Below are 10,508 nucleotides of genomic sequence, written 5' to 3'. Positions count from 1 at the left end.
GTTTTCTTGGTTGTTTCCATCGTCGCGCGAAGTTCTATCCATTTGGTTGAAAACGAAAGGTCCAAACACGTGGTTGGTTGGTGATGACGTGCGCCGTAAACGTGTCAGACGTTTCGTGTGCTCGAGGTGCTACAGTTGCCTTTCACGTCCCCTCACAGCTGTCTTGAACACGTGTCGCACTCTCATTGGTTTGTACCTGCGAGTGAGGGCGCGTGTCTGTTCCGTGGCAGGTCGGTTACATCTTTTTGTCCCCTCACACAGCTGTTAGGGACACGTGTCGCGCCTTCGTTGGGTTGCCCCTGCGAGTGGGGGCGCGTGGAATCCGATCAGCTGCCACTTTTCTCTCTCCTGGTCCTATAAAAGCAGGCCCTTAGGAAATTTTTATCTTCATCTTCATTGTTTCTAAAATTCAAATTTCTGCTTTCAAATTCTGATTTGAGTGTTTACATCGATTGGAATCCTCGGTTATCGGCTATTACAGTTGTATGTCTGATAGTTCATACTCGTCTAGCCCTTCAATCACCTCCGTTGCCTCTCGAAGACGCCGTGTGAAATCTGTGGTGATGTCGACATTGAAGCAAAAAGGAAAGGGGAAGAAGGTTGTTGAAACCACATCGGAGGAAGTAGGGAGGACCAAGGCCACCAAAAGGTGGAATGAAATCCCCTGCAAATTGAAGCAGGCCGATCTCGACAACCTCATCGCCTCTCAGGGCTTTCCCACCCTGTTTGGCTGCATGTTGCCTAGGTCCGGGCAAACGGCGGCGGACCCGCCTGCCGGCTATATATCCCTATATAGCCACTTTTTCACCCACTGCAACCTTCGTCTCCCGATGACAAGGTTTGTGGGTGCACTGTTGAAGTTCTATGGGATTCACATATCCCAAGTCCATCCGTTTGGACTCGTGCGCGTGACTCACTTTGAGTTCATGTGCAAATCCCAGCGCGAGGAACCCACTCCTCGGCGCTTTCAATATTTTTATAAGGCCAAGATCCAAGACAATTGGATCTCTTTTATTCCTCGCAGTCAGAAGGTGAAGTGCTCCACTGTTTCATTCAAGAGCCTTCATGACTGGTCTGAGAGGTTTTTTTACATTAAGGCCGGTGTGATCCCCATCCGTATGACCATGCGCTCTATCACTTCTGCGCATGCGGATGAGGATGTCCTCAAGAACCCAACTGGCGCATGGGTTAAAAAGCTGACCGCCGAACCATCCCCCGCGAAGAAAATTTGCGAGGAGGCGCTGGTTGGGGTCGGCATGAGCAGGCTCTGGGCCGACAGCGCGCTTGAGCCCGTTATCCAAGTCGACGGGTTGTGTAAGTGTTTTTTTTTTTTTTTTTTTTTTTTTTTTTTTTTTTTTTTTTGTTGCGCGAACATCGTTCTTTTGCTGATATCATTTAACTTGTCTTTGCGCAGTCACCAAGGAATACATCCTTGCCGCTTATGATGAACATGTGGAGGGCGGCTCCGTCGAACTTGGCGTTGGGGAGGTTGGTTTCCCGGATCGCTTCGATGACATGTTCATCCCAGTGGATCTGGATTTTGACTTTGACGGTGACGCGCCTGGTAAGCCTTCGCACTCCTGCTCATTCCTTTAGAATACCCAAGTTTATTAACAGCTCTGTCGCTTGTTTTTGTAGATGCGCTTGAAAACTACGAGCTAGAGCTCGCGGAAGAGGAGGAGGAGGAAGAGGAGGTGCCTCTACTAAAGCGCAAAGCTAAGGGGAGATCTGGCGCAGGGGCCAGTAAGAAACAAAGGAAAGATGACACCCCTGTCGCTCATCCCCATGCTCAAACAAAGGGACCAAAGGAAACCCAGGTGTTTACCACCAAGGTCTCTTTATCTTCCCTCCCTGTGAAAGTGGGCAGGCCTCCTGTCCACTTGAGGTATGGTGCCGTCGCCTCCTCCGTTCGCGCTGCTGAAGAGAGAAGCCGCGCCGCGCCTGCAACAGGTATACTTTGCTTATCTTCATCTGACTGAGTTATTATTAAACCGTTGGTTATTTGAATGATTGCAGAGCCGGCGACGGTAACAGATCAGCCGCAGGCGCCACAAGGTGCTACGGCTGCGCCGGGGACTCCATCGAAGTCCCCTGTTCTACCCTCTGAAAAGGGTAGAATGAATTTTATGGCGATGTTCGACGCGCGAACAGAGTTGCGCCAAGGTAAGTGTTGCACATTTGTCTTCTGAAATTATCCTTTTGGACTTAGTCATAAACCATTCCTTGTTTATTTGTTCATAGGAGTTGTAGCTGGTACAACAGTTGCTGATGATACTCCTGGCGCAGCTGCCGGCGCCGCTGGTTCTGGTCCTGCTCCTGCTAGTGCTGAGTCTCCCCTTGTTGGGATAACCAAGGAGCAGGAAACCTTACTGCGCGCCGAACTTGCGGCGTCGAGACCTCCTTCGCCTCCTCCCGCGCGAAGCCCTCCCCGCGAGGCTAACTTGGAGCCTTTCAGGTCGCAGGAGAAGAGGCCTGTTGAAGAAGATGAGGGGGACGAGGGGGTTCAAGTTGAAGACTCCTTGGGAGATCGCGCCAGCCCTGTGATGCCGCAAGTGTTTGCAGCGCAGACATCCGGTGGGGCTGGCGCAGACTTTCCTGCTTCATCCCCGCAGGTATGTATTGATTTGTTAGTCCGCTGCGCGTATCTCCATATAAGTATGTTTTATGACTTAGAACTTTTCTTGTGTTTTTGCAGGAAGGTGACCACGTTTACCGCCCGAGATGGAATATTAATGAAGAAAGTTCCTTTCAATCCATGGGCGTATGCGAGGACTTCTGGGCTCATGCCGTGCCTCCTACTGAAAGGAGGTATCAAGAGGAGCGCACTCGCGCGGACTTGCTGAACGACCATGTTTTCGCTGGGTCGGCTTTTTTCGCTGCTTCCCAAGAGCTTCGTCGTGATTATGTTAAAGTACGCGACGCTCTTGTGGAAGCCCAGCGAGAGGCTAAGGTGGCCGCCTGGAACCTGTCTGATGCTCGCGCGCGAGCTGAGAAACTCCAGGCGGAGCTCAGTGAAAACCGAGCAAGTGCCAACACCGCATACATCAAGCGCGGGCATGAGCTCCAGGCTGCACGGGAGAAGCAGCAATTGGCGGAGGCCGAAGTTGCCAAGTACGCGCGCAGAGTGCGTGTCTTGGAACAGCAGGCCGAGGCGCGTGACCAAGCTATCATCCAGAGTATTACTGAGAAATCATCGTTGGAGAGCGAGGTTGCGCGCCTTAAAAGGGATTTGGCGGCCGCGCAGGCCGATAGAGATGAGGCCTTGGCCACGGCGGCGTCCAGCCAGGAAGCACTTGGTGCTGCGCAGGCGGAGAAAGAAAAAATTTTGGCGGCAGCAGCGTCTGACAAGGAGGAACTAAAAAAGGCTAAGGAAACTGTTGAGTTATTAAACTCTCAGGTTCCTGCCCTCGAGACGTCTGTTGCTGGCCTCGCGCAGGATCGCCAATGGCTGGTGTCACAGGGCATGGCTCGCTGCGCTTTGGCGATGAAATATTCCGCCGAGTTTCAAGCCCTTGTGATGGACTGCAATGCCGCCGCGCGTTTGGTGGGCCGAGCTGAAGGGTTTACGGATGGGTATGAGTATGGCATGTTGAGGAAGAACCCATCCGAGTACCCTTACAAGTTCGATGCGGCCTGCGCGGACATGGCCGCGGTGGGGGAAAAGTATATGAATACTCCCATCCCCATCCTTATGCAGGTACCTTGATCTTAATGAGTTTTACTTTACTAACTTTTCTAAGTGTTTTGTACTCATTACTTTTCTACTGATTTGCAGATAGCTGCGCTTGCTGACCAGCCCGACCTCGGCGCGCTAAAGAAGTTGCTTGATGATTGCGAGAGGGCTAGCGGCGATGATGGTGGCGCGGGGGATGTTGCCCCTGCCAGCGGCTCTGGCGCGGCGAAAGAATCTGCTCGTGACACCGTTGTGATCGAAGACTCCAATGAGGAGGAAGAACTCGACTATGGTCAGTTCGGGGATGAGGAGCAGACCGCGCCAGATGCTGCGGGAGATGATGAGGGTGATGAAGCGGCTGACGTCGACGTGGAGACTTGAGAAGCCCTTCATCAAATTTTGTATATGTATTTTTTATACTTGTAATTTGTAACTCATCATACTTGTAAATTTCGATCCAATGAAATGAAACTTGTTCTCTCCTTTTCGTATCTTGCGCATTTCCATTCATCTCTTCATGTTTGGTTGTATAGATATAAGATATGCTTGAACGTTAAAATAAGAACAAGGTTGTAAGGAAATTATTCACTTAACCTCTGTTCTATTTTGTTTGTGGTTCTCGCAGTATCTTGCTCATGCTGACATGCGCGCTAATTTTTTGTTATTTCTTTTTCGCGCGTTGTTGTCACGCGGTATGGAAGTATGAGTTTAGCCATTACATGTCAGCTTGTGTTACTCAGATATCCACTATGGTTCCGCGCGCGGCCTCGACCTGAGACCTTAACATGATATGGCATGTAGTTTGCCTTAAGGATTTTTATGATCAGGCTGCGCGGGGTGTAAGATGGATGTATGTGAGTGTTTTGAGCTAAGGCTCTTTGTTTTGGGCTAAGGCCCTGACGATTTTAGAGTTAAGACTCATTAACGTGTTTGAGCTAAGGCTCGTAATTTTGGGCTAAGGCCCTGACGTTTTAGAGTTAAGACTCGTTAACGCGTTTGAGCTAAGGCTCTCGCATGTATGTTTTACTTCGCTTTATTTTGTTTTGAAGTCAATATAGTGTTGTCATATTGTTCCAATTTAATAAAGGAAGTGTGAAACATGTATGCAAAGGTAAGAGAACCAATATTGAAAGATAGCGCGACAAATATTGAAAGATAGCGCGAATCATCATTAATGATGGCTTAAAAGCCTTGATTACAAATTTGAACTTTTTACATGAAGCATTTTCTAAGTTGTGCCGCGTTCCACGCGCGCGGTATCTTTTTTCCGTTCAAATCTTTTAAAGCGTACGCGCCTTTCCCCAGATCTTCTGAAATTTGATAAGGTCCCTCCCAATTGGGGGACATTTTTCCTGGGGGTATTGCGCGACTAGCTTCATTGTTTCGAAGGACAAAATCATTTTTCTTGAAGTGGCACTCTTTAACGCGCTGATTATAATATTTTTCCAGCTTTTTCTTGTATCTGGCTTCATTAATGATAGCCGCTTCTCTGCGCCCTTCAAGCAAGTTAAGGTCCAACCTTCTTTCGCGGTCGTTATCAGTTTTGCCCATCACGAGTACCCTATGGGATGGGCATCCAATTTCCGCTGGGATCATAGCCTCTGTCCCATAGGTTAGGCTGAACGGGGATTCGCCATTGCTAGTTTTGCTTAATGTCCTGTGCGCCCACAGGACATTAGGTAACTCTTCGACCCAAGAATGGGATTCTCCCTCCAATCTTTTCTTCAGCCCATTTAGCAAACTTTGATTCGCGCGCTCCACTTGGCCATTCCCTTGAGGATGGTAGACGGACGTGAAGATTTGGTTGATGTGCAATTCTTTGAGCCAGCTTGATATCTTCCTGTCAGTGAATTGTTTGCCATTGTCGCTCACAATTTCCAGAGGAAGGCCAAAACGACAAATGATGTGGCTCCAGATAAATTGCTTCATCGCCTCAGCTGTGATTTTTGCTAGTGGCTTGGCTTCAACCCATTTTGTGAAATAGTCTATCGCCACTACCAAAAATTTCACTCGCCCTTGCGCTTGCGGCAGGGGCCCCACAATATCAATGGCCCATTTGTGGAAAGGCCATGCTGAGGTGACTGGAATCAAGTTGTTTTTTGGACGCATGGTGTTTGGCGCGTAGCTCTGACATGCCTTGCATTTTTGGATTTCTTTTAGCGCATCCAAGTACATGCCTGGCCAATAGTAGCCCGAGCTCATCGCCTTGGTAACCACCATGCGCGGACCAGCGTGAATTCCACAGATTCCTTCATGAATCTCCCTAATCACATAGCTTGCTTCTTCAGCATCCAGGCATTTCATGAGCGGTCCAAGATAAGAGCGCCGATACACTGTACCATCAAGTAGTTCATAGTTCTGCGCCTTGTGTCTTATCTTTCTCGCCTGTGCGCGATCATCCGGTAACTTCCCCTCTTTCAGGAATTCCATTATTGGAGTTATCCAGGATGAAGGAGTTGTATGAATTACCAGGACCGATTGCGTTTGCACTGACGGGCTGCTCATTATTTCCACCCTGACATCTTTGCCAAAGTGATCAAAATTAGTTGATGCCATTTTACTCAACGCGTCTGCGGACTTGTTTTCGCTTCGCGAGATGTGTATGATTCTGAAGAAGTCAAACTGCTCAACGAGCTTTTTTGCCTGCTCTAGATACAGAGGCATTGTGTTCTCCTTGGCGTCATATAGGCCGTTGACCTGAGCAGCTACCAAGTAAGAATCAACATGCGCCTCTAGTCTTTTAACCCCAAACTTGCGCGCGATGCGCAGACCAGCCAGCAGGGCTTCATACTCAGCCTCATTGTTGGTACTCTTGAAGTCCAACCTGATAGCATAAGTATATTCATGATTATCAGGGTCCACCAGTTTGAGACCTGCGCCAGACCCTTCGCTGTTGGAGGCTCCATCAGTGAATAGCCTCCAAACATCTTCTTCATCATTTGGTCGCGGAGGGTCTACCTCGCGCTGAGCTTCTTCAATCTTTCCCTCTGGGATTTCCGTGATGAAATCCGCCAAAACTTGACCCTTTATTGCTGGACGGGGCTTATAAGTGATCGTGTGTTCACCTAATTCCAGCGCCCACTTTGTCAGCCTTCCGGAGAGCGCGGGACGTCGCAAGACTTGCTGGATGTTGTAACCAGTCAGTACTTCAATAGGATGACCATTGAAGTATCTATGGAGCTTGCGCGACGCGTGTGTTAGCGACAAAACTAACTTTTCCATGATGGAATAGCGCGTCTCAGGGTCTGTGAGCACCCGACTCACATAGTATATCGGCGTTTGTATCCCCTTGCGATCCACCAATAATACTGCGCCGATCGCGCGGTCTCCAGCTGACAGGTACAATGTAAGGGTCTCGCCAGGAAGTGGAGCTGTGAGCGCTGGCAATTTAATGAGACATTCTTTTATCTCAGTGAAAGCTTGCTCAGCCTCAGGCGTCCACTTGAATTGGCTCTTCTTCAAACAGTTCCTCAAGGTGTTAACGAATGGAGTAGATTTGCTGGCGTGGTTAGCTAGGAACCTGTTGATTGACACCAATCTACCATTCAGCTTCTGAACCTCTTTCATGGTGGCTGGTGAAGGCATGTCAAGGATGGCTTCCACCTTCTCAGGATTCACCTTGAAACCATCCTTAGTGACCATTACACCAAGAAATTTCCCCTCTTCCGCGCCGAAAGTACATTTGCTCGGGTTGAGCTTCATGTTAACTTCCGTTAGGCGCTGAAGAGTTTCCTCGATGTCGTTGAGCATTTGTCTCTCCTCCCTGCTCTTGATCACCAAATCATCAACGTAGACTTCTAGATTCCTTCCGATTTGTTCATTGAAAACAGAATCCATAAGTCTCTGATAGGTGGCGCCCGCATTCTTTAAACCAAAGGGCATTTTTGTGTAACAAAAAACACCCTTGTCGGTTCTGAAGGCCGTCTTGTCTTCATCCTGTGGTGCCATTTGAATCTGGTGATAGCCTTTGTAGGCATCCAAGAAACATTTGAGTTTGAATGGCGCCACGGAGTCCACCTTTGCGTCGATGTTTGGTAGTGGGTAACAGTCTTTCGGACATGCTTTGTTGAGGTCCTTGAAGTCAATACACATCCTCCATGACCCGTTGCTTTTCTTTACCATCACAGGATTGGCTACCCACGTCTGGTATCGGATCGGGCGGATAATGTTTGCGCGCAACAGGTCCTCAACTTGCTCATTCATGGCCTTCGCCTTTTCATCCCCCATGATTCTCTTCTTCTGAGCAATTGGCTCCACCGACTTGAACGTGTTAAGAGAATGTTGTGCCAAGTCTCGCGGTACTCCCGTCATATCGGAGTGTTGCCACGCGAAAACCGACGTGTATTTTGTGAGCAACTTTTTCATTCTCAATCTCGTTTCGTCTGAAATGGTAGCGCCAATTGTGACCGTTTGCTCTGGGAATTTTGGGTTTAAAATCCACTTCTCTGGCGCATTGTCAGCCATTGTAAGTTTCATTCTCCCTTCCCGCGGCGTGCTTGTCACTGCGCACAAATGATCGCGGTAAACAAATGCTACGCCTGTTGGTGTAGGGATCCCCAATGCGCCGTGCGCTGGCGATGGTACAGCATTAAATTGGGCAATCGTTCCCCTACCCAGGATCATATTGTGGCATGACGTGGTGGGCAAGACCAAGAAGTTGACAACTTCGGCTCGCTTGTGCTCACCATCCCCCATAGTTAGTTCAAATTGAATCTGGCCTAGGGGATGTATGATTTCATTTGAGACACCACAGATTGGTGCGTTCACAATTTCGAGCCGAGCTTGGTCTGCCGGGTCTAACTTTCTGAAACACTGCTCATACATAATGTCAGATTCGCTTCCAGTGTCCACCAGGACCTTTGACACTTCGTAATGAGCAATGTGTGTGGTAATAACGAGAGGACTGCTTATTGAAGGGCCTCCCCTGATTCTTGGGAAGATGACTTGCTGCTCGCGCCAATCTCCATGAATTTGCGCGCTTCTCTTTCTTGACGTCTGCCCTTGTCGTCCCCCCTCAGCCACACAGATTCTTTTGTACTTCTTGCTGGCAGAGGCTCCCTCCGGTTGCTCATCTTCTATTCTTTGGTTTTTTACCAAGTGAGCCAGCCTGCCAGACTTTACATCCTTCTCGATCGCATCCTTTAAATGATGGCATGCGTCGGTGTTGTGGCCCGGGGACCTGTGAAATTCACAATATTTACCACTGTTTTGCGGCCCCTTGTAGTGTAGTTGCTTGGGAGGCTTGAATTGGACATTCTCAGTACTTAACACCTGTGAAGGTGTTTTAGTGAGGGGAGTCCATATTCTTGGCAGAGGTCTGCTAGGATCTCTGCCGCCCTCCCTCTTGTCACCCTCCCCGTGTTTACGAGCATCCTTTTGGGGCTGGGGTGAGCTTGGTTGCGCTTGTTTTTCCGCGGAAGAAAAACTTGTTGGCTGCAACCTGGACCATACAGAGTTCTGTTTGGCCCTCTTCTCTTTGCTGCGCGGTGATTCAGCCTGATGCGCTCTTTCTCTTGCCCTATCTTGGGCAATCTGTTTCTCATTTCTCGCGAAAACTCGCGATGCCTCCATTAACTTGGCCCACGTGGTGGGCATGCCATCTTTGCTTACGAGAGCTCGTCGTAACTGATCACTGCGCGCGCCTTGTATAAAGGCCACGCGCAGGAGCTGCTCAGTTATGCCCCCGATTGCCAGGGACTCCTGATTGAAACGAGTGATGTAATCTTCAATCGTTTCATCATTCCTGCGGATGCAGTGCATGATGTCATCAGGATCGCGCGTGTGCCTGCGCTGCTGTACGAAGTGGGCCTGGAACTTTTCTAATAGTTCCTCGAACCCATCAATTTGCCCTGTCGGCAAGCTCTCGAACCATACTCGCGCTGCGCCCGTGAGGCAGCGGGCAAACATATGACACCATGTTGGCATCGTCCAGCTCTCTAGGTTTCCCGTGTTATAGAAACCTTGCAAAAAGTCATCTGGATCTGTCGTGCCATCATATTTCCCCAGACCACTTGGCATCTTGGTCTTGTGCTGGATGGGAGCCTGCGCGATGCGCGCAGTAAACTTTGAGTGTTTTACCAGGATGGCTGGTCTGTAGGGTGTGGTTACGTCCACTTGCCCTCTGACCGGTGGGCTGTATGGCATGTGCAGATCCGGATCTGCTCTGGCTCCTGGCGCCATGTTCACAGGCGCGCGGAGCTGCGAGCCTCCTGCATGAGTATCCCTTGTCTTTCTCATGCTATGCACCTCTTCATCACTGAACTCTGTGTGTGCAGTGTGAACAGAATGCCCTTCTTCCGGCGCGCGCGGCCTTTTTGTGGGCTGCTTCTCCATCGCTTGCCTTTGTGTTTGGTCGGCTAGCTTCTTCTGTTTGATCATTTCAGTGTACTTTTCCATCAGACGCCGCTGCTCATTTATGAGCCATTCATTCGGATCGTCTGCTTCATCTTCTGGACCCATTGGTCCCTTCAGCTTCGCGCCGGCCATATTTTGTAACGTGTGATCGTCTGGAGGAGTTTCAGTCTGGCCGTGAGGGGTTGTGACGAAGGGACGGTTGCTGGTGGTACGCGTAGAATCACGCGGAACCCTCAGAACCTGCTGTCCGTCGTTAACACCCTCACGTTCAATATCCTCCAGAGCTTGATCAACGTTACGAACTCCAGAAACCATGGTGATTGAATTTTTTAGATCTGGATGAGATCTGATTGCCGTTTGTAACAGTGGATGGCGCCAATGAAGAAACGTGGATCTACTCACTGGTAGCAGATCTACTTTCCTCGGGTGTGATTAAACTATTTCACCGATGGTTCTTCTGGATCCGAGTTCTTCCACCTAC

The sequence above is a fragment of the Bidens hawaiensis genome, unplaced genomic scaffold (assembly GCF_021521415.1).
Source record: "Bidens hawaiensis isolate Kalapana, Puna unplaced genomic scaffold, B.hawaiensis_p1.1 tig00084705_1, whole genome shotgun sequence".
NCBI classification, from domain to species: Eukaryota; Viridiplantae; Streptophyta; class Magnoliopsida; order Asterales; family Asteraceae; genus Bidens; species Bidens hawaiensis.
Note: the sequence above shows the minus strand (reverse complement) of the source record.